Source organism: Zootoca vivipara, chromosome 9 (assembly GCF_965207765.1).
Source record: "Zootoca vivipara chromosome 9, rZooViv2.hap1.1, whole genome shotgun sequence".
Classification (NCBI taxonomy): Eukaryota; Metazoa; Chordata; class Lepidosauria; order Squamata; family Lacertidae; genus Zootoca; species Zootoca vivipara.
In genome coordinates this window covers 25,021,415-25,046,972 of record NC_142592.1, presented here as the reverse complement: position 1 = coordinate 25,046,972, position 25,558 = coordinate 25,021,415, and the positions used below count along the sequence as shown (strand labels likewise).

At 44.0% G+C, this 25,558-nt stretch overlaps 1 protein-coding gene across 6 annotated transcripts in view; it reads right to left on the bottom strand.

The window, feature by feature from the left end:
• SLC16A7 (solute carrier family 16 member 7) overlaps positions 1 to 25,558 on the bottom strand; it is a 107,248-nt gene that overhangs the window by 48,810 nt on the left and 32,880 nt on the right. The window lies entirely within an intron of this gene.

Genomic DNA, 25,558 nt, shown 5'->3' with positions numbered 1-25,558 from the left:
ATAAGCGTGGGAAATAAACTGTTTCTCAGAATGCACGAGATGCCAGGGCTTAGCTTACCAAATCTAGATTTATAGAAATCTATGGGAGATTTGTCATTGGCAAAAATGGGACCACCATACACTGGCATTGTCTGAGTTGTAGAGTGGAAGAGGAGTGTAGTGCTTAGCTTTCAGACTAGGGCTGTGGACCCACTGCCATTTTATTTTGCATCCGATGCGCTGCCGCTGCTGGAAAACTGTGTAAACACATTGTTATCGTGATCTGTAACTGTACCTACTATGTCGTTCCTTAGGAAATACTGCATTTTGATACATTTCTCCCCCCAACCACCTTTGATTCAAATTAATGGGAGCACAGTCTGGACCAGGAAGATCCAATTTCAAATTCCCACTCGAGTAAAACTGTGGGCGACTGCAGATCAGTCACTGTGAGGATAATATTGGGGGGGGGGGGTGCTGCTGTTTTGAGCTCCTTAAAGTAAAACCTGGGTTTAACTTTAATATATATATAAAACTTAATAAAATACCCATTGTCACCAAATCACATATGAAACGGTAAGAACAGCTTGATGGACATGTATTTAAGAAATTTTGTGCTGTGAATTTTTTGAATTTTTTACCATGTCATTAATTGATGCAGTGTTGGTACAAAAAAAAAAAATTGCCCTAGATACATTTTCTGAGACTATACAGAAAGAATATGTTACCGGTATCAAAACAGGCTCCTTTCTAAGGATATACCCAGTGAGAAAATCACATTCCAGAAAACTGTTGGATGGATGTTGCTAATATTCTTCTGGCAGTAACACTATTATTGCCTAAATTGTTGAATTTCAAATTAACACTGTGCAGAGCTGGTAACTTTGTCAATCCCACTCATCACTTGCCGTGTTTCTGTTTTGGAAGGTGTTAGTTGTTTGGCACATAATAGCATAAACGAGAGCAAATGCTTTTAGATAGTATCACTGCAAGTAATACATTCTGCGCATCCCTTACTGAAGATCCATTTCCCCCCTCTGAAGATGTAACTTTCATTTTATTAGCTCAAACCCCAGCCAACCTGTGCTTGGATTTAATAGGATTTAGTCCCATCAAATGGGAATATGCTCTCACGTTTTCTTTAAAAACCAATCCGTTAGCAGTTTCACCTTCCCCCACCATTGTAAACATGTTGTTGTATAAACCAGCGTTTGTGGCCAGGTAAAACAAATGGAGATCGAAAGACTGAAATATCTTAGCATCAATACAGGCTGTTCTACAACACATCTATAAATAAAAACTCCCCAGCGCTAAGGGCATGACCCAGCCAAAGTTAAGCACCACTGGTTTCGGCGTGAGTGCCAAGGATAAATGCTTAACTGAATTATGGCCATCATTTTTAACTTCAACATTATCAGAGGTGCAGGGGCTAGTTATAAACAGAAGTAAGTGAAGTCTCTCAAACTCCTCCTCACAGCAAAGGGGTGGCAGATCTGTCAATGTTGGTTTCCTTCAGTTTCCCATTTTTTCCAGCATTCAGTTCTCTACATTTCCACATCAGCTTGCAGTTGTTTTTAAAAAGACCTTGTAAAAATTCAATGGCATTTTGTGCAAGCTTCTCCTAATATGCATGCCTTTGTATGCAATTTTGCATAATATGTGTGCAATTTCCCTTAAACCTGCCCATTTTTGCAAAACCATTTATCTTAATATAATGCATGCTTGCATGTTATTTACACAAATTTTATGCACCGTTCATCCCAGTGCATGTGTTTATGTTCACATTACGCACCTGGAGGGAGAAGTGAATTGCAAAATTTGGAGAAGTGCGAATTTGGAAGTATGGTGTGTTTCAATTCATGTATTGTTTTGCAGAATAAAATCAGAGAATTGTAAGGGACCCAACAGGTGACCAAGTCCAACCCCCTGCAATGTCAATTGCCATGCTAATTTAATAGATTCTGCCTTAAATGCATACTGAACTGAATTTCAGCCCCAACCTTACTCACAGCAACACTGGAGGATGAGACGGAAGGGGGAAGCGCATGAGTCTAAGTCACATGGTTTGTGTCATGTGTGAATGTATGTTTGGTTGTGCTCTGGACACTGATGTCAGAAAAATGAATGTGAAAAGTGAAACTCTGGCCTTAACCAGTTAGCTTTCAAATTAGCAGAGGAGCAGCAAGGAAAGCAGTTGCAGGACAAACCAGGTGAGTCATATGTTGCAGAATCATAATAAACTGAAAAGCAAATTCTTTTGGAAAGTGGGACACAGTGAACATCAATCTGTGCAATGACTTTGGTGTCAGCTTCAGGAGAGAAATTTAATCAGATCTGTAAGGAAAAGGCGTGAGTCATGTTCTTCTCTAGTGACACTCAGATACCTGTTTATCTAACCAGACTACAGTTATCATAGATTTCTTTTAAAATTTCCACTAGAGGTCAATCTACACAGAATATAGAAAATGCCTGCCTATTCTTTCCACCTTATCCCTGGGATCCATGCAGGCCCCAATCTAGGTGCAGTCCCGGTGGCACAGGGCGCCAGGGCGCCGGGCCGGCGGCGGGGGGGCTGCGCGCAAAAGCCGCACGGAAGCCATGCTGCGCGCTGCGAGGGCGGGGCGCCGGAGCCATCTCCGCGCCTCAGCGCCAGGGCTCCCGACCTGCTTGAGACTGCCCTGGATCCATGGCATGCTGTAGCTTCCCAACAACTCTGTGAAGTAGACTGAATGGAGGGCTAATGATGATTTACACAAGGCTTACACAATTTCAAACCATGGTTTATGATCCTGTCTTATTAATAAGCCATAGATAATACTAACTATGGTTTGTCTGAGTTTGGACTTAACCAAAAAACAGCAGTTCGTTGAACACCAAGGGAAAAGCTTCCAATCTCCTCTATGCCTTTACACCAGGAAAGGGGATGGGGGGGGGGACACACATAAGCCAAAGGATTGGGCACACTGCACTGAATTTACACAGGGTACGACAAATGAATGATTTCCTCAGGTGTACTTAAAGTGCAAAACAACTGCCAGAGAATGCAATTTAAACAAGCAAGCAAGCAAGCAAGCAAACAAACAAACAAGGAAATGTTTTTATTTTTATTTTTATTTTTGAAAGCCATCTTTCTTATCAAAACCACTTCCCCAAGCTGCGTTTTGCTGCATGCAGGAAATGTGATGGGTGCCTGGAATGCCGTGATTTTCCTACAAAAATTCATTTAGCCTGTGCTTTGTCCATAATACTTTCCTATTGTTGCACAAATTACCTAGAGTGGCACCTGGAAAGCCTGACATTGTTTTGAAAAGGCACATGGCAATTATGCTCCCTATAATTAACCAGAGAACTAATAACTGGAGACAATTATCATCATTTGCTATAAATAACTCCTCTGTTAAGCAAAGATAGACACTGACTCCTGCAGTGGTATCGATATCTAACTGCCTCTGCCACTGAGAAAGCCGCCAGGCTGGACAGATGGTTTCACTGATTATTTTTCAGATTGGCCAGAATATCTGACGACTTGCATAAATGTTTGATCACATGACCCGAGTCAAACGTTGCGTGCCCATCTGTGTTAATTTCCCCAACACAAACATTTGCATTTTCTTAATGATAAGCATTTGGATGTGGTTGAATTTAGATTTCCAAAGCAATGGATTTTAAACTGTTAGCTGGACCCAAGACCATTCCTTGAAATTGGAAATGCACTGGCAGAGTACTTTAGGGTTTTGCATATTACTACACATAAGAGCAGAAGAAGGTGTAACAACAGCAGAAGTGGCTCAACAAGGGTGAGCCATGATGCTCACTTCTTATTAGGGATGCTACTATTGCTTACCAGGAAGGAGCAGGCCAGGGTGGTGAGGATGCCAGTGTGGTGCAAACACACCAGCAGAGCCAACCCAGCACTCCTTGCAGTGCATTCACCCAGCACCCGGCACCCTGCTGCCTCTCCCCTCCACCTCTTGGTAAACAACAGTGACCCATCTTCTAAGACCATAGCATAGCAGCTCCTCCTCGATAAATACCGTGTTTCTCCAAAAATAAGGCGTAGCCATAAACAAAGCCGCAGCAGGCTTTGTAAGCATTCAAGGAATATAAGCCATACCCCGAAAATAAGCCATAGTGACAGGCGCAGGTCTGGAGGGCGCCAAGGAAGAGGCGAGGCTGCCCGCACCTCTGAGCCTCCTTCCCGCTGGAGGAGCCGCCCTCCAGCTGCTGCCCGTCTTCTTTACCGCGGCGCCAAGAAGAGCGTGTGAGCCCACGAGTACGGTAGGAGGAAGTATACAGCAGCACCGCGCGGAGCGAGAGTGCCGAGCCGCGGCAGGAGGAGGAGGAAACCTGCCAGGTTGGTGCCCGCGGAGCACCCCAAACCAGCGGCCTCACCTCCACCTGGCCCAGCTGGGCATTCTCCGAATCCGGGCTCAGGGTCAGGCCTGGCAGGGCGGAGGCAGGGGAGGAGCAGGAGTCGCTGCTTCACGAGTTGAGGCTTCCGGTGAGCCTCGCAAAAAGGTGTTGGGGGGGGGAGGTAAAAATAAGACAACCCCCAAAAATAAGCCATAGGTTTCTTTTCTTGGGGAAAATAAATATAAGACGTTGTCTTATTTTCGGAGAAACACGGTAGCAGAGGGTTGTATCCGATGGTGCAGTCCCATGGATGAAACAGACTGCCACTTGAACATCAGAGTTCCCTCTCCTCTTCCTTGCAGCCCCCCCCCACCATATACCATACACCTTCATAATCTGCTCCAGAGTTGTTCGTGGCTTCCCTCAGGCTTATGGTCTAAAAACAGGACTGGCCAACGTGTTGTTGGACTCTCAATTTCCGTCAGCTCCAGCCAGCACAGCCAATGAGTCATGGGCATTGTAATCTAGCGTTGTCTAGAGGGCAGCACATTGGCTACCCCAATTCCAAAAGACATTGGGAGGGGGGGAACTGATTGGGAGGGAGGAATAAGTAAGCAAAGTAAGGTTCTATGGTTATGTACCATTCTGAGCAACTTGGATGAAGGATCAGTAAAAGTGAAATGTGTGGTTTAACTGGTTAATAAAACCTCCGCATAGTGCTTCATTATGTAATAAGAAAGCATCTGCAGCTCACGAAGTGGTTATGACAACAACTAGTCATATAACTCATGGCTTTGACCTGCTTTGTGGACGAGGGCCAAGATGAAAAACACCAGAGTCATCCAAAGGCTGTCCAGTCCCTAAAAGCCTTTTGGCAAGTGTGAAGCATTCATTCACACTGAACTGTATAATAGCAAGCGATATAAAACCCCTGACCCATCAAAATTCCCCACTGATCTGTGGATACTTTCTAAGAGCTCTTGAATTTCACTCTTGGCACTCAAGTGAACCTCCAAGTGTCCGAGTCAAGGGCACGAAGGGAATTTACTTGAATGCCCTCCATGTGTTTCACAGAAGGGGCAGCAAGCCTTCGCTACCTATCCTGTCCTCCTAACTTTCCCCCTTCCCCTGATGTGTGCACTGACCACGTTCTTGCTGGCTAGGTGTTCTGTGTCAGGGTGAAGGGGCCTACCATGAGTACAATGAATGTTTGTAGGGGCTGTTCCTGGCTGGTAGCAGCCCTGATCTGCTAGTGTGCAGGAACTCCTATGCACATGTTTTCACATACATACCATATTTTTCCATGTATGACACGCCCCCATTTATAAGACAACCCCTATTTTGGGGACCACAAAAATGGGGGGGGGAGAGAGATTGCCCAGAGTTTTTGAGCTTTTTTGGGGGGGGTGTCACCACCGCCAACAGCTCTACAGCCTGCCCACCAGTGCAAATCGCACGCATCGCTGTGGCCACCAAACGTCTGCATGCTCGCCACCCAAAGCCCACCTGCCCACTCGGCACAACCACAGCCGATTGCACGGACGCCTTGCCACTGCCATAAATCAACGTCTAATTGCCGCAGCCGATTGCCAGCAACCAATCACATGCCCAATCGCCACTGCCAATCTCCTGCTGGCTGCTGCAACCAATCGCCTGTCCGCCCTGCCCCCCCTTTGCTATCCGTGTAAAAGACGACCCACAATTTTTGCCTATTATTTCTATGGGGAAAGTATCTTATACATGGAAAAATACAGTAATCTGTGAAGATCTCTTCACTTAATTGCTGAATTGGCTGTGATCCCTGCACTGCAGGGGACTAGAATGGATGATCTGTCAGGTCCCTTCCAACTCTGCAATCCCATGATTCCAAGACTGTGTAGCCACTGGGGATGTGTGTGTGTGTGTGTGTGTGTGTGTGTGTGTGTGTGTGTGTGATGTCTGGTGTGTATGTTGTACTGCAGAGACTATCAAGTGCCATTCCAGTCACTCTCAATGGCATTCAATGAAAATGTATGAGTGTGGGACATGTGAACATCCCCAAAATGTTTGCAAAAAGATGTGTTCAGATATGTTCAGGGGTATATGGGTAGGAAAGATAGGTCCAATTTCAGGGCACATGTGAAGAAAAGGAAGAACGAAGGCTAAATATCCACTTATATATTTACTCTACTTCAGTTTCTATTCCACCCCCCCCCCTAGGGCTCTTCAAGCTCATAACGGCAGTTTAAAGACACCACACAATCCAGACAGCACAATGAAATACCAAATAAAAAGAGATGCAACACTATATTAAAAATAGATCGCCCTTACTCCACACCTGCTTAAGCCTGGCTGTGAAAAAAATAAAATAAGACTTGCATAAGCAAGATCGTTTTGTCATTGGCTTTGGTGTGTGGCAATGAATGTAGATGAGGCAAGGCTTTACAACTTGCTCAAACACGACGGATTCGAACAATCCCAAATTGCACATCTCTGCTTGTATGCCTTTGTCCAAACATTCACTTCTTTGAAGGAAGAGAATGGATATGCAGGGTTTCCGGCATTAGGAAGGAAGATCTGTTTATATGTTGCACCCACTTCAGGCAGGGTGATCTAAAATTCTGCCACTGCTGTTAGCAAAACTGCTTCAGTAAAGGAGACCAGAGAGTCCAGAGGGAAGAGAAATTCTGGGAGCACTTCACTAAGGAAACTGAACAAAGCACAGTGTATATAGCTTGAGGAGAAAGGCACAGAGGGGTTCTGTCTTTCTTAACTCTGGCCTTGTACATACACAGCAGGAAGACATTCAACTAAACATACAAAGGAAAACACCCTCTGAATGACTCAGCTAATCAGGGCACATGCTCCTTCATCAAATATTAGGCCTCGCTGCCTGGTTGCTAAGCAACACCTCCAACACCCCTCTTGTCCAGCTGAATTACTGATAACAGAATTAACCTTTTAGGTTATAAACTGAATGATCTCTGCTGCTGCACTTCCAACCATTTCTTCCAGCCCTGAGTTTCATAGTTAGCATCTCTGGGGTTTCTTTAAATTGCCCTCTCCGCAGTAAAGTTTTAAGACCCACATATTTTAAAGGTTTTTCTTCTTCTTCATGCAGCTTAATACAAATCTATCAACTTTCCCTTGCCTCAATACCTAAATGGAATTTCCGTGTTTAGAGAGAGAGAGAGATTGAGCTGACTGCCAGTTGCTGAGGGGCAAAAACAGCAGGGAAGGGTGGATGCCTGCAAGTTGTGCTTGCAGGCTTCCCGGAAGCATCTGGCTGGTCGCTGTGAGAAACAGGATATTGGACTAGATGGACCTTTGGTCTGACTCAGCAGGGCTATTTATGTACTTCATAGGCGTGCTTTAATGTGAACAAATTTATTAAGTCTCCCCAGGCCAAGAGAAACATTGGCTTGAGGTGAAAACGGAGCAGCATGCGGCCATTTGCTCATTTGCTAAGCTGAAGTGCACTGAAACATTTCTGAGCATGTCGACCACTTACAGATACCATAAGGATAATTCTAGCCCTTTAAAATTCTAACACTCAGAATGGGGATGTATTTATCTGAATTCCGCGCAGCTATATAGCGAAGGACACCTCTATAATTCCCGTCCTAATGATAATGACATCAATGTGAGTGGCTTATCAAAAGCCAGTGGGTTGCTTGATGAAGCTGGCATTTGAATCCAGCCAAAGCAAAGTGCTTTTAAGTCACTTTTATGTCAACGACGCATTTTAAAACATATCTTTAACTCTTCCATTTACTTCGCTTTCGACAGACCCACACTCATGGTTCATGAATCCAATTCCCCCCCAAATGTACTGGAATATAGAAAGGCCCATTAGACAAGGAATTAGCTAGGAAGTGGTTCCCCCCCCCCATGCCACCACAGTATGAAAACAGAAGCAATTTCTATCATAGTAATTCAATAAGGAGAAGGAGCAAAGGAGTGGCACTCTGGCCTCAAAGGAAAAGAAGAAGTCCTGTAGCTGGTCAATCCCAAATGGCTCAACAAACAATGGTGGGCAGTGACTTTTTTTGTAGGGGAACAGTCAGGGCCAGAGGCTGCAGCTTGCAAGGGTGACTTGGGGCTATATGGATGTGAAGTTGCAATGTTGTGTGTGTGAGCATCAGGCCTCCCTTCCTAAGCCAGGCAGACGCTTCCCAAGCTTTGGGAAGGAGGCTCCAGGGGAACATTTAAGGGACTAGTCTAGTCCCCCCTAGTCCATTGACTGCCAACAAACTACCAGCGTTGGAAGGCTATGAAACAGTAGCTGATTTATTTCCAAACTGATTGAAGGTTCAGTGTTCTCAGCTGTGTGGCTCCTTCCGATGTGGCCCAAATATATATGAGAATGAGATCCTTGCCTCTGACTCATGCTGCATCCTAAGTAAATGCACAGTCTGCTGATTTACTAAAGCTTCTCCTGGTGACTATCCTTGAGCCAGACCTTTTACCAGGGAAACTGAGCTTAATTTGGGACACCAATAGCATCCCTAGGACATTGTGGAGTTACATGGAGCCCAGAGGAAGATAGTGTAAGGCAGAAATTTCCAAACTGTGTGTCGTGACATGTTAGTGTGTCGGATGCAGAGTGTAGGTGTGTTGTTCGAATGTTCCCCACGCTCCTACCGAAGATGGAAAGGGGTTAGTTTAACCTCCAGTTTGCGAGTAAAACTGAATTGTGATGCATGTCTAAAAGTGTGTCACCGACATGAAAAGTTTGGAACGCTCTGGACTTGGTATTTCCTAAAGGCCTGAAGTTTTAGCCTGCTAATTGAAGCATTTTAATTTTTTTTAAAAAGTACTTCATAACGGAAAGATGCATCTGTATTAAATGTAGGGAAGGAAATGAGAATAGAGTCTGTTTTGAATGACAGAATGAATTGTCGCTATTTTTTAAGAAAGGGAAAAAGGCATCACCTATACCGGCAAAAATGACATATCAGAATGCTACCTGTATAAATATTTCTCAGGGCCTTTAATTGCATCTCCCATCCACAGAATCCAGTGCTCTCGACATGCTTTCCTTATTTATAAGAGATTCTTTATATTTAATATCTGTGCTACCAACTCAGGGATACAGCTAGGGAACTCAATGGAAGATACAAATAAAATATCTGACGCCACAGCCAAGCAAGGTCACCTTCATATCCTTGTGACTAAGCGTCGCTCGGCCTCATCGACCCTGCAGCCACTTGAGTTCAGTGTGTTAAGTCAGGCAAGGTTCAGGGTTGTATTTAAACAAGATTGGCTAAGCTATGCTATGATAAGAAATAGTAATTGTGGCTTACGGGGGGAAAATAATACTTTAACCAAAAAAATATGTGGTCTGGATATGCAGTTGTTCTGCTCTGCTTTGTTTTAACTCACAGAAAGATTGATTTTATAATGTAACCAAGAAGATGCATGAACATTTCAAAACCTCTGCTGCAAAACTATATACTGTACATGAACAAAAGAAGCTATGTGATTTGGGTGAACTTTTAAGGAAATAAGCAATGTTTATGGCAGACAGTCCTCAAGTCTCAGTGTTGAAAAGGAAGAATAATATCAGATGCTCAAGGAATAATAGGGTTTCCCCTTTAAAAAGAAGGAGAAGGAAAGCATAAAATAAACATCAAATAGAAGAGTTAAGAGAGAGAGAGAGATTTTGTGTTTATGCCAAAAGATAGCAAGTCCTGAGTCAAACACGTCCAGTTCTTTTAAATCCACGGAAATATTAAAATCAAATCCATCCTTACTGCATAGTAACCAATTGCATTATTTAATATATATGATGAACCAGATTCACAAGGATACAATGTGATGTGATACGTGGATGTCACATTTGAATCTGTTGTAAGGAAATATTCCGTTTAAGATTATGAGATGATGCATTTAGATGACATTAATTCTGTCTGATTCAAGCTGTTTGAAATCCTGGAAATGGATAGCGGTCTACAAGTACCTACAGAAATCATACAATTGCCTCAACTTCAGAACTCTGGTGAAAGATTTTGCTCCTGCTTCAGAGGTAACATGCCTAGAGCCATGTCATGGTGGAAGGGCTTTACAATAGCCTGTGTTGCACATGTTGTGTATACAGCATTTGTGTATATAGAGTTCTCCCATCACAACTCATCTTCCTATATGAACCTACCCGGTCCCTGAGATCATCTTCTGAGGCCCTCCTTCATGTGCCCCCTCCTCTAGAGATCCAGAGTGTGGCAACACGAGAATGGGCCTTCTCTGCAGTGGCTCCCCGTCTGTGGAATGCTCTCCCCAGGGACGTTCGTCTGGCGCCTTCATTGTACAAATTTAGGCTCCAGGCAAAAACGTTCCTTTTTAACCAGGCCTTTGGTTGATCTTATTGACATCCAGTACCCTTTTAGAATGTCACTTTTTTGGGGGGGGGTTATTGGGTTACTGCTTTTGGTTTGATTTTATAAGTTGTTAACTGCCCTGAGACCTCCGGGTATAGGGCGGTGTATAAACTGAATAAATAATAATAAATAATACTTCCACAAGAGTGGGCATGGTATCAAAATAGAATCCCCTTGTCCTGAACAGGTGCCAACAAGGCATGGAGATGGGACAGGGTGTTGGAGTTTATAAGACAAGAAGGAACATTACATCTGCAATTGATGGATCTGATGCTATTGTTCTGTTCTGTTGCAGTCTGCTATTCTGACCCTCTCACTTAGTCAGCTGTGAAGCAGGACTGGCCCTCAATCCCCAAAAGGCTCAAAAGCTCATCACTACTTTTTACTTTCCAGGTGCTTTTCAAAATCTTTTTGCTTTAAACCATTTCATTGTTTACTGCAACTCTAAAACCTTGAACACCCATCAATAATCTCTGTCTTTGAAGGCTTGTTGAACTTGATGCTGTTGTTAAAGCTGACAGCATTTTAAAAAATGAGGTCAAGGCCTGATACTGTAAACCAGTATCCAAGGCGGCTAATGAATAGCACAAAAGTCCCACTACTTGCCCAAAGAAAGGACCCGCCCCTTTGTGCAAGTGTTACAGCACAACACTGGTCCCTCCACCATGCCTGATGCTTCCCTTGCCTAGCAAAATTAAATGCACAAGAGCCTGCTGCACCCAAGCAGTTGCTTTAGTTGTTTGTGTGTGTATAATCTAGAATATTATCTGTTTCACTGCTATGTCTGCATGCCTGATGACAGACTTCTTAAGTATCCCAAAATGTAGACAAAATAAACTCAGTAGGCAGAGTGTGAAACTCTTAATCACAAGGTCATGGCCACCACATTCGGTGAAATATTCCTGCATTGCAGGGGGTTGGACTAGATCAGCATTTCTCAACCGCTGTTCCGCGGCACACTAGTGTGCCGCAAGACGCTGGCTGGTGTGCCGCGACGTGCGGCGACAAGAAGGGCGATTTGCATTGTCATGTGCCTGGCGGCCGACAAAAAGCAGCGCTGACCCGCCGGAAAGGAAGCCGGCCGGGTCACGACGCGGAGCGAGCGCAGCTCTCAACAGCCACCACCACGGGAGGGTGGTTTTAGACAAACTTAAAGAAGCTGGCTGGATGAGCTCAAGCTGAAACTTGCTGAGCAAAGGATTGTGCTGGCAGAGAAATCAGCGGCTTGTGAAGCCTTATTACAGGAGATTGCAACCAACACAGCAATTGGCAAGTGTTTCTTACAGTCATAATTATATAGTCAATATAGGGCGGCACAGAGTTAAATTTTTTAACTTTTTTAATGGTGGTGTGCCTCGTGATTTTTTTCATGGAACAAGTGTGCCTTGGCCCAAGAAAGGTTGAGAAACACTGGACTAGATGATTCTCATGGTCCCTTCCAACTCTAGAATTCTATGCTTCCATAATGCTGTCGAAAAATGAACAACAGTGTGTTGCTCCATCAGGATGAGGGTGGCATCTTCTTTCAGGCACAGGGCTGTGATGGAATTGCAGCAGCAGGTAAACTAGCTTCTTTCATATTTAAACCTGAAGCTGATAAACAGCTACAAGGTAAAAATTAATCATAAGAAAATGGTCTACAATGTGTGTGTGTGTGTGTGTGTGTGTGTGTGTACATGCACACGCAAGCACACACACACACACACACTACAATATTCAAATTAAATGAGGACCGCATTACACTCATTTCCCCTGCTTTCCATCTTTCTCTTTCCTCTACTAATCAGTGTGAAAGTGGAACAGATAACTTCAGCTGATTTTGCAAAGGGCTGGGGCTGAATCTGTGCCAAACAGATGCCTTTTATTTCACAGAAATTCCAGCAAAAAATTAGAAACAGCAACAACATGTGTGTTCTAGATGGGCTATTATTCTTCCCAGTTCTTATGGGACTGTGCTGTTTTTAAACGTCACTGTTTCCTTCATGCATGAGATGAAATTTCACAGGCTTTTCCATAAAAAAGATGTTTTCTTGTTAGTTTATTCCTACACAACCCTCCTTTAAAGAAAATGTGTGCCTTCAACGCTCTTATCAGTACCGAAGAAGAAGAGAAAGAAGCAACAATAGAGAAGGTTCTATTTGTCTACTTGGAGGGAACGGCATAAAGGGCAAATAGCACAAAACTACTTCCTCAGAAGGTTGCAAAATGTCTTCCAAAGTTGTCACGACACATCAGCACATCGGATGGGGTGTGCGCATTATGTCAGCATGCCCCATGGCCTGCGCACATGGCGTCCACAGATTGCGTGGCCCAGGCCCCCTCAATCACTGGGGCAAGATGGAGTGCTTGGGGTCACATATCCTTCTATATGTGTCATCAACAACGTAAAAGAAAGAGAAGGGGATTGCCAAGAAATCTGTGTCCCAGAACTGCTTGCACGAGGGCCAAACTACCCTATGAGGAACAGAAATGAAAATGAGCAGAAAGTATAGCTTTTGAAACATTATTAATGTTGTGTGCCCTTTTTAAAAAAAATTGTTGGAAAATTCACTTTTGCATGGGAAAATTACAAAGGGTTTGTTTTTTTTTATTGAAAAGCTCACTAACGGACACTAGACACATGGGAATGAGACCATGAAGGCAAGAGAGAAAAGATTCAAAACTTGAGAAAGCACAGTTTCTTTTGTGGCCTCGGCACATATATTTGATGTGCCCTAACTCAGTACAAAGAACCGAGACCACCGAAATTCAGCGTTAACAAACTGAAACAACTTAAGGGAGGGAATTCTTCCAAGTTTGACGTGGGAATGGCATTTCACTTTGAAATTAATGTCATAGGGCAATATTAAAAGGAAAAAGGCCTCCACAGCCAGGGCAGAATTGGATTTGAATGGCAAAACTGCAGGAGCAGCTCAAACTTATTATTGCAAGATACCTGCAGTGTAGCTGGATTCTTCCTTCTTTTCATTTTTTTCTTCCTTGGGAACTATCACATGCCTCTCTGTTAGTTCCTGTTATCAAATCCAAAACACTTGGGTAACTGCTTGTAATAAGTAAGCTAATGGCCCCATTTAAATAATAATTAAGAAAAAAAAAACAAGGAAGAAAAGTATGTTAGTTGAATACCTGGCTGAACCACTCTCAGCCAGTTACATCCAGATAAAGGGTGGTTGCCATGTGATACTATGTGAAAGCAGAGGAACATTTTCTTTCCTACTTGAAAGCATGTGACAAATACAGCTTTGGGTTTCCAACACACACACACACACACACACACACACACACACACACACACACACTTTTATAGCAACTGTAAAGGACACTGAAAGATTCCCTGTGAAAGTCAGAGATGACAAAAGGTGCATATTAAGGGCTTGGCTTGCCCTTCTCTTTTTGGGGTGGGGGGGAGGTCACATGATTCAGAAAATGCGTCAGACAAGCAGAGGCATGTGATATGGGACAAAATTCACCTGCCTCTCAAATCCTTTCGAATGTAACAGTCCAGTGTAAATGTGCACCCATGCTGTAAACGAGGCTGCTTTCACAGACCTTCCTACAGCATCTCCACACATTTCACCAGTCTCGTTTCACCAGTCTGGGCTGGTGAACCTAAAGGAGGAATCTGCCTTATACACAGGAATCTGCCTTATACAGAGTCAGACCCATGCTGACCTGTATCATCTACACCAAGGGTGGGGGAACCTATGAATTCCCAGGTGTTGTTGGATTATAACTTCCAGCAACCCTGCTCACTGGGCCAAGATAGGCAGGGCTGATATGAGTTGGAGTCAAATCAAATCAAATACCTTTATTGGCTTCGCAATATAAAACACTTCAAATCACTGGGATGATTAAAAGGACAAGGGTGAAGCTGTCAAGGGTTATAGGGTCACACTGTGGTCATGTGAACTTAGATAGTCTGCTACGCCCAGTCTACTTCCTGAAGGGATGGTTCGTTGGGATCCCTTTAAGGTAAAAATTGTGGCTAAAAAGGAAGCTACTAGAGCAGTGGTATCTTTGTCCCGATCTGCCAGGAGAAACCTCATTTGATTTCTTCTCAGGTTTTGTGGGCTGGAGATCCAGCATTTTACTCAGCATCAGTTGGCGAGGTCTGCTATGTAAAGGGCAATATAAGAAAATGTGGTCCATGGAATCTGGTACTTCTTGGTTGCAGGCACACAAATGGGCTTGATATGAAGTGTGTGAGAATCTGCCTTTAGAGGGAAAGCATTTAATCTCGCGAGCATAAAGGCTCTTTGATGGAAAGGGTGTAGTGAATCCTTTAGGTATTTGACACAGGTTCTGTAGGCATCTGGAGAACAAGATCTCAGAGTATGAGGTAACAAGCGCTGTCTTAGAGCTGCTGCTTGATTAATCGGAATATGTTATTTTCGTCACATGCTTCAAGGCTCTCGAGAGCAATGCCCAAACTACGGGTTTTGTCTTGAATTGCTCTATACCATCTGGATGAGATGGGGTCTTCAAGCATAGAGGTTAAGAAGAAGTTAGATGTTGTTCTAAAGTGGACTTTCAGCCAGGCCTTGATTGTAGAGAGCCATGCTTTGGTTTCCATCAGATGTTGGCAAGTTTCAGCACATAAGGTTAAATAACTTATGCATTTAGGGGCACCAAGGATCATACGGAAACAGGTCGCTTGGATAGAAGTTGGAGTTCATCCAACAACATCTGGAAGGCCACAAGCCGCCCACTCCTGTTGGACACTGACTAGCAATTCTTCTTCAGGGTTTCTAGCATCCTACCTGGAGTTTTGGGGGAACTGAACCTTCTACATTAAAAGAAGATGCTCTGCCACTAAGCTACGGGCTGCCCTCCGGTGAGGTGCCACTTTACACTGGCATCAGGAGTTCTGTGTTGCATTCCTTGTTCTGTTGTCACTCTTTCAGAGGGACCGATGTAGCCAGGCCCGTCTTAACCACACCGAGCGCCGTGGCGCAAAGGTCCCTCCGCCGCTGCCCCCCCAACTCACTGCAGACGCAGAGGAGGGACATGGCATGGGCGGGCCGGGCACTGAGAGTGGGCCGGGCTCAGGGGCACCGCAACGGGTGGACCGGGCTGCCTGGTTGTCCTCCGGGGCACCGAGGGCGCCTCCTCCTGCGCGGAGGCCTCTGCTGGGGGGGCGGTGCCGTGCAGCATCCGGCCTCTTGTCCTACTTATGCCCCCAACCCGACCCGCCAGGCTGAGGCTGGGACTCGAACCCGTGGCGGGCGGGTGGGAGGGAGACAATGAGCAGGGTGAGCAGCCGGGCTGTCTGGCGGGCGCAGCGTGGCGCCCCCTGGTGGTCTGGCGCCCTGGCGCATTGCACCACCCAGCCTTGCCTTAGCCTTAGGGCCGGCCCTGGATGTAGCTAAAAACACAAGGTCACTCCATTCTCCAAAGATATGCAAACACATAATGCTTCCATTCCAATACATGCATCACAAACTCTATAGCTTACATGTTCCAGCTACCCCAACAGTGTTTTTGTTTTTGTTTGTTTGCCTTGCATATATTCCTCCCCCCCCCTGCAGAACAAATGTACTCCTTGTTTTATTGTATCGTTCTTCTTCAGTCACAGCAGCAACTTACAGTACAAGGTTGCAGCTTTTCAAAATAACAGAGGAAGCAACTCAAGAGATCCTTTCTAAAATGCACTTGAGTGATGGTATCAACTTCTGGGGAGGAAACACCACAGGAAGTCTGTCTGGTTTTATTTTGTTGATTTGTAATGAGGTCCATGTGTGTGTTAAATTTATATTTTTCTCTTTTTACAGTGGCCGTATTCCTTCTGGGAGTGCAGGGAAAGCTTCCTCCTTTCTTCATAGCAATCCTGTGATAGAGGATAGGACAGACACAAACTATCCCACGGCTGAAGACAATCGGAGCTGGAGTTCAACAATATCTGGAATACCTTCTCTGCTCCTGCTCTAACCAGTATCCCAAACTGCCTCTCTTACAAAGCAGGTGTTTGGGCAGAATAAAGTCCAAACAACAGCACCGGGCCACAATTTACACATGGAATCAGACACTGATTCTCTTTGCCTGGAGGTCACAGTGGTAAGTCTGGGCCACTGGGCACAGACTTAACACCCCACAGTGCCTTCCTTTCCCCCCAAAAGATGGTACCACAATGGACAACAGTGATGGGGGGGGGAGAAAAAAGGAAAGCATTTTAAAGAGTGGACATGGGTCTCCCACAAGTGTCTCTGAGTTCTCTGTGAGACCAGCGGCGCTCTGAAAACTGAAGAGGGCTAGATGAAATGTTTGGAGCTTTCCTCTGTCTGACCGAAGTACACCCATTGTAAAAAAGTTATATAAAAAGATATTGTGGTGAGGACTGACACTGCCTAGTAAGGGAGGAGGGGGAAAGGGAGGGGATGGCTGACCAGAATGAGCAGGGGAAAGGCTTTACTTTTGACATCCTTTGTTTGAGACCCCTGTCAGGTATGACGCAGGCAGCCTGCCAACAACCCTCATAAGAGGTTTGGGAAGAAAGTTTAGAGACAGGAAAAAGCCGCTTCCCCTCAGCCTGGTACAGAAGCATGACATCACAGGCCAGTTTGGGAGACCCAGCTGACCTAGGCCAGATGTTCCCAATACTGGCTTACTATGTATTGTGGGAAAAGGTGAATCCCTATTCCCATCATTTAAAAGAGGCTCAACAGCAGGTGGCTGTAAAAACCAGCACATAGTGCTGACTATACCCATGAATGAATCTATGCTATGGAAAGGAAGACATCAGAAGATAAATGACAACCTGCCTGGATGGAGGAGAAGAAAGCCATGTGTATTGTAAGATGTTGGATCTAGAGGAGGGAAATAGTGCTTTCTGCATTATTATTTTACTACTGTTGAAAGCATAACGTTTGTTAACTCGATATCCTAAAAATGGAACACAGCTGCCTTCCCTTGATGGCATACTAAGATATCCTTCTGAGATTGTTTGCTCTTATTTTTAAGCCTAATCTTTCATATGCGAAGTTTCTTTCGCTGCGAAGAGTTACCTGCTCCCCTCGCTCTACAAGAGCGGCCTTTCAGAATTAGTTTTCGAAAGTCGAGATGGCTCAGCAGTGTAGCTCTCTTACCTCCTGGCATCTACTGCCTGTGCCATAAGTGAAGCTCCTGAATTGCCTTTAAAGCTTAGGTGTACTACTGGGCAAAGCTGTCATCGCTAGTAAAGTACTGCTCGAGTCTGTACAGTTTGATTAAATGGGAAATGACTCTGTTGTCTTCCAACAGCATCTGCCCATTGTTTGAATTAGTCTAACTTAAAATTGGGAGCTGATTATATTTGCCCACATTAACATGTCTCAAGCTGGCACTATTTTTTGTCAGATCTGCCTAGCCAGATTTGCACAGGAAAAAAACTGGGCCCTTGAGCCCCAAATTATGTACACTAGCTTGCCATTTTCATTTCATGCCTCTACTGCACAAAGTTATTCAGCTACCCTTCCCAACCAGATGTTACGTACATGCTGCTCATGTAAATCATCCCCTGCCAAGTTCAAAGGGGGATAAGGTGGGATCATTGGGGCCAAATGCAATGCTTAAATGGGAATGGCATTTGATGCTTCGGGAAGGAGAGAGATGAACCAGCAGGCAAACTTTTGTTCTGCTTTGCAAGTCATTCATTTTAGCAGCTTTCACAGAGAAACAGAAGAAATGGAAAGATGTATCAAGGCTGTAGCCTTAAGCACATTGCTTGATTGGGAGCAAGCCTTTTGGACTTAATCCTGAGTAAACATATATAGCAGGCATCCCCAAACTGCGGCCCTCCAGATGTTTTGCCCTACAACTCCCATGATCCCTAGCTAACAGGACCAGTGGTCAGGGATGATGGGAATTGTAGTCCAAAACATCTGGAGTGCCGAAGTTTGGGGGTGCCTGATATATAGGATTGCACTGTACAACTGCAATCCTATACAGTACACATGGGAGTAAGTCCCATGGAACAAAATGGGGCTTGTTTATAAAATGTTTAGGGTTGCATTGTGAATTGCACTGCTTGAGCTATAGAATATAAAGTATGGAACTCGCTCCTGCAGGAGGTAGTAATGGCCACTAACTTGGATAGCTTTTAAAGAGGCTTAGCCAAATTCACTGAGGATAGGTGATCAATGGCTACTAGCAGAGAACGTACTGTACCTCTGTGATCAGGTACTGCTTGTGTTTCCCACGGGAATCTGGTTGGCTACTCTGGCAACAGGACTCTGCAGTAGATGAGCCATTAGCATGACCCAGCAGGCCCTTCTTATGTTCTTAATTGAATGGGAAAAAAAAATTCTGATGCAATAAAATGTTAAAACTTGTCGTTTCTCAATTTAAAGCTGAGTATATAATCTATCTTGCATAATATACAATTAAAGACACCATGACTCACATAATGGTGTGTTTCCCCCACTTGTTTAAGGTATACTTGTTTGAGTCACCCGTGCTAGTTATCCATAGTTATCCAAATACGATGCATTTGGACCAATGGACTTGCCATATGACCAATTTGTGGTTTGCCCAAATTCTGTGTATGCCATGTAGTAAGCATGTGGGCCACTATTTGGCCAGGACTCCCAGCCTTTTTAAAAAGGGGGGGGGAGAGAGGGAGAGAGAGAGTCAACTGTAGCCCTTGTAGATCCAAAAATACAAAGCAGTATGTTCAGTCAGTATTCTGTCTAGTCACTTAACAAGGAAGAAGCTCAATCCTACCTTCCATTATTCTAATGAAGGATGCCACATGTAAGGGAAGCAGAGATACCAGTGAAGTTTTCCTAAGCCAAGCTTGGAAATAAACATTGTGTCTTATTAAAAGTCCACTTCCAAACTTGTACTTCACAAGCTCCAAAATTCTACCTTGACTCATATTTTCAAAATCCCCAGACACATCTCTTGTCACTATTCCCTAATCCCCAAAGCTGTTATCAAGCACTTACAGAGTGACAGAGAGGAAAGGAAGAGGAGACTCCCCCCCCCAGTACTGCCATCACTGCTGTGTTAAGCAAAGGATGGAGTAATATTAGGGTATAGCAGGGAGTTATGTAGATGAGCAAGGCATATCTGACATCCTTGGATTGGCTCTGCAATATTTTTTTCAGGTTGTCCTGATTACTTGGAAGTCCAGAATAATCTTAAATCAAAACAGAAGTCTTGGAAAGTTCCAAGAGCTTGATAATATCACTAGGGAATTTGCAGTGTTAACCTGCATTGTTTCCCACTTTCATGTGACACCGAGAAGAAGAACTTCCTTCAGCTCACCTGAGTTTTTGGTGGTAGGTGTGGATAACTGCTTAGTGACAATATTCTATAGGTCAGGGATTTATAGACAAGGTCAGGGATAGGCAATATGTGGCCCTTCAGATGTTGTTGGGACTCCAACTTCCATCAGCCCCAGTCAGCAAGATAATAGGAATTGTAGTTCTAGGTGGTTAAGGTTGAGACAGTATATACACTCACTTAGAGATAAGAGCCATTGTAACAGTGCTTAACTCTCTGTGTTACAACTGAACTCTAAGGCTGCAACCCTATACAGTACTACTTAACTGAGTGTAAGGCTACACTTCTATGCATGCCTACCTGAGAGTAAAATCCTTAAAATTCAGTGGGATTCGTGTTTACTTCTGAAAGGAAAAAGAACATGCTTAAGATTGTGCTGGAAGCCTTATGGAAATCAAAGAAAAACATGGAAATCAACAGATACATGTATGTATGCACAGGACAGCAACTGAATCTTAATTCAGGTGGTGAAGATGACTTTCCATTTCCTTTGCGCAAAGGCTAAGCTCTACATGCTAAGGGTAGGCGTTTTGCTTTAGTATTCAACTGGCTGTTATTCAAGACTTGGGGAAAAACAAAGACTTCACGCCCTGGGAAACTCTACTTGCTTGTTAACTGAGCCAAGAGAAGCTTGTTACATTTCCACTGGACATGTTTGGCTACTGTAGAAGTAGATCCTGGTATAGGCAAATGGTCAACTTCCTCTGCTTGTTTTTGGTGGTTGTCAGGAGCAGATGACAACACAACAGTGAACGTACTTCATTTGAACAATTAACAAACAACATGCATAACACATCTTCTCAAATTGAGAAAACTGGCTGGAAGATATAAGGGTGATCAGGCACATAGTATGGCATGGCAGAGGTCAGGCAGTGAAGGGTCCAGGACCATGGAGAGCTCTCTGTAGAACAAGAGTCAGGATTGGGCTGGATGCTAGACTCTGCAGGAAGGGAGGAGTGTTGCTTCAGCTCACTGGTCTACAGCTGTCTGAAGTTTTAGATCAGGCATCCCCAAACTGCGGCCCTCCAGATGTTTTGGCCTACAACTCCCATGATCCCTAGCTGACAGGACCAGTGGTCAGAAATGATGGGAAATGTAGTCCAAAACACCTGGAGGGCCGAAGTTTGGGGATGCCTGCTTTAGATATTCCTACAGAGAGAGATGTGGGTGTGCCTTTGCCACCATGGGGAAAGCCTACCAGGTAGTAAAGGGGACTGCATTCTAATATGCAGGGGTGTACCCTAGTGAAGATGAAATGCCTCCTGTGGCTACTAGTCATAGTTGGAGGAAGAAGCCTCTTTGGACCCGCAGGGAGTTAAAGTGAAGAGTCATTCAAGTTTGAGGAGGGGCACAGCTACCGTATCCTGAACCAGAGATAGAGGCTTTATTGTCTGCTGGGGCTGCTTTTCCATGGAAGCTTCGATTAATCACTCATCTCCAGTCTTGGAGTTTTCAGTGCTCTCCTTTGGGTGAGAGGTATCAGGTTCCTGAAACATGACAGGATCGTAGAGATGGAAAGGATCCCCAAGGTCATTCAAACCAACACCTGCTGGTGCATCCTGATTGGTGATCATCCAGCTTCTACTTAAAAACTTCCAATTAAGGGGAGTCTACCACCTTCCAGAGCAGTCTGCTCCACTGCCAAATGGGTAGCACCAGGTGATCCCAAGGTAAGAAAAACTTTATTCCAGGTGAATAGGAAGGAAAGATTTTGCAACTGAAAGAGAGTTGGTTTCTTTTGATTAGACTATTGTTGCACCACAGAGGACTAAGGAGGCAATCCCATTACCTGGGAGTAAGGCCCACTTAACTCAGTGACTAAATATATATGGATTGGGTTATAAGACAAATATACAGGTGCAACAGGCTTTTAATTCCGTAATAACTGCTTCTTGAAAAAGTTTTGGTGCGATAGTAAACTGTGTAGATTTCTTTGCATGATTGTATTGGCTGTATTTGAGACTTGCCTCTGGTAAACTCCCTCTTTGCAAATATTTGCTCTAAGGTTCTAGCTGCTGTTCTTGAAAAAAATAAAATAAATTTTTATTGTTTATTTCATACTTACAACATAAAACTCCCTCCCATACCACCAAATCCAGAACAAATAATTTCATTCCAAACTACTAAAGGTTTGAACTGAATTGAGGTTAAGTCAATCATGTGAAGAGCAATTAAAAGGGTGGGGTAGAAGGGGGGGAATGGAACTTGTTCTATGGTGATCTGCCATCATACCATATACTAATAGGCACTTGGGTTTCCCATTTCTACTCAGAAGTAAGTCATACGGAATTCAATGGGGCTTGCTCCCAGGTAAGGTGGGTTAGAACTGTACCCTTAGGGTATCTTTTAAACATCGTCCATTTCTCTCTTTAAAAACAAAACAAAACTCATAGTTTCAAAATGATCTTAGTGTTCTTTCACACTACTTTTATTATAATATTTGTAATATAAATAATATTTTGATATTCCTTCTTCCTTAAGCAATTAGGTAAAAGCCAGGGTCGGGGTGGGTGGAGGTTCTTCAACATGACAGTCTAGTCTCAAGCAATTGTGTTTATTATGAACACACACACTGGACCTTGTTTTCTTGGGTCTGGTCAGTTCTGTGCCAAGCCAGCATTAAAATATCAGCTGTACTGAACAAGGTGTCTGGTGAAAACATTTTCTCTGCCCCCCCCCTATTATTGCACGCACCCTTCCTCATGATTTGCGCACTCTGCTATTATCTGACCCTTCACCCTGGACATTCCCGTCAGCCAGACACTCTGCCTCTCTCCTTCAAGCAGGAGGACACAGTCCCTCACAAGGACACAGGCAGCCACTGCCAAAGTTCCTTCCACACTCCTCTGGGTTATTGTCAGGTCACAGCTTGACATTGTGGCGTGAGGAAACTGCATTGCAACATCCTCTGCTTGTGTTAAAAGTGCTTGTTCTCACTGCTTCTCTAATTAAACTCCTTCTAAGTTATCATTCTAACTCTGTTCTCTCTCTTTCCGTGGTTCTTTTAATGTCTTCCATTTGGCATCTTTGTTGTAACTTGCTTCCTCATTTCCCCTGTCATTGGACAATGAACAAAAGCTGTATAACTTTGCTCAGAGCTGTTCACTTCTCAGTTATCTGCAGCATCACAGAAACCATTCTAATATTTGTTTACCATTGTACTAGTCAACCCCTGAAGGGAATGGCATGCTGTATTTTAGTTTTGGTTGGGTTTCCCAGTGTTACACTTTTAACTGCATCTGCAGCTTCTTCTCCAGTGCTGCTATGGGTTCACATAAGCTTGTAGAGCTGTAACACAGGATAAGTCACTGTTGACATCTCTTCTGAGACTTCAGAATCGCTCCAAGTATCACCTACATGCAGTGACAATCACATTGTTGGCTTGTGCATACACTCTGCACCAAAATGGCACACTGCAAATTATGTGGGTCAGTTTTATATCAGGGCATGTCTGGTGTGTACCCAGTTTAGGCATGCTAGTGTAAACACAGCCTTAGCATAACTCTACTTGAACTGTAACAATAGCTCCCTCTCCCCCCCCCTTTCTCTCTCTCTCTCTCTCTCTCTCTCTCTCTCTCTCTCTCTCTCTCTCTCTCTCTCTCTCATATTTCCTCTAATCCAGGCATAGGCAAACTCGGCCCTCCAGATGTTTTGAGACTACAACTCAACCAGTGGTCAGGGATGATGGGAATTGTAGTCTCAAAACATCTGGAGGGCCGAGTTTGCCTATGCCTGCTCTAATCTTTTCTGTTTTCATCTTGACTTTTTTCCCTAGCTGTGAAATCAAATATGAGCCCCTAATTGTTGGCCTGAGTGTTAGGCCAAGATCTAGAAAGTGTTGAATGGATAGCCAAACCCAAAGAGAATCTTAGCTCCAAAACCTTAGGCTATTTGATCCCTTCTGATTTAATCATTTCAGACCTAATGGAAACTGCCACATTAATGTGCATCCAGGGAACTTTGGTGATACTTAGGGCAAAACTAAAAGTGACAATGAATGTGAGGTTACTGCCAAGAATGTGAACTCCATGAGGAGTTCCACATCATTAGCTTTCTTGCATCTCCCCACAAAAGTCAATGATATGGAAGAAGACTGGAGAAATGCAGATCATGATGGTATTCCATAATTCCATAACTAGAGGAGAAAGAATGGGGAACTTGACAAAGGTTTGCCATTTTCTGAAGCAACCCCCTCCCCAGCACATGTACATGATCAAACTTCACATAGTCTTAGTATACACTTGAAGGCAAATTCCACAGACTACATTCTTTGGCATTATACTATTCTTATATGACTGGGGGGCAACTCCAAACAAATTGATTGTGGACTGCAGATTATCATCCCAGCCAAGATGTGGATGCAGCTCTCAGGTGACATGTGCATTCCAATCAAAACTGTTGATCTGCTCACATTAAAAATATGTACATATGGGTCTTCATCACCCACTGGGATCAATGGGGAAGCCCACCTTAGTATGTATGGGAAACTGGGTCCAGATCAGAGCTCAGTGGCCTATACAAATTCACTGGATTAAGGAACAACGTGTTGCACAAAGAGAAATAACTTACAGGGGAAACATTGTTAACTTCACAGGCATTACTTAGACTTTTGTATTATTGAAATAAGTGTCTCACAGACAAATGAAAGTCACCGTGCCCACCTTGGAGAATTTACAATCTAATGAGTCTTGAATTTCCCAGTCAGATGACCTAACAGCAAAAACTGAGGGAGAGGCAAAATTTACACAAAATAATACAATCAAGTGGTCTGTTGTGATTCTACTTAGTATGTGTGTCGTGTTGGGTATACATATTCATAGAGCCTGCTGCATTTCTATTTGCCATTCTCCTGGCTTTAGATAATATGCAGCACAAAGGACCCTAATAACTTTATTAACACTTTCGGAATGTTACTTTACCCTTTTCCAGCTTTCCCCCACATCAATCAGTCTCGGCTTCCTATAAACTCTAAAGTTTTGTCTGTCGGCTCTCAGGCATTTCCATTCCCATGATGCCTAGGACTATGCATGATGGCAGAAGGCTTGCTTCTTCAAACTCAGAGCCAAACTGCACACTACACTTAATGGTTTGGCCTTGTGTGTTTCCTTTATTTTGCTTTAAAATGACGTTAAATAGCAACTGTCAGGATTGAGAGGGTTAAACAGGATCGGGCCTGTGGTAGAAAGTTTAAAAACCCTTCCTTCATGATTCCCCCCCATCCCAAAAAAAACCCTCCAAATCTGCTACTTAATCCAGAAGTCAAGCTGCCATAGAAGCAAGTGTAGCTTTGCTGTGGATGCAAATAACAGCTTCAGAAATAGACCATGGTGTGTGAAGGTAAAAGGGTGATCCTATCACCACCACCCAAATCATGCTGCAATGGGTTCCTCCAGTTACCATTTGTCAATTGAAAACAAGCTGGGACAAACTATGAGTTTTAGTGTTCTCTGTAGTTTGGTCCTCAGGTCACCATCAAACCCTTGAAAAAACAGGGTGTGGATCCTAGTGATAGGCAGCATGTTGAACCTTCATCTGCTCATCACTTCCCACTGTGACATCCTTCCCTCCCGTCCCGACCCCAACATTCAAAGACCAGGAGAAAAGCAGCT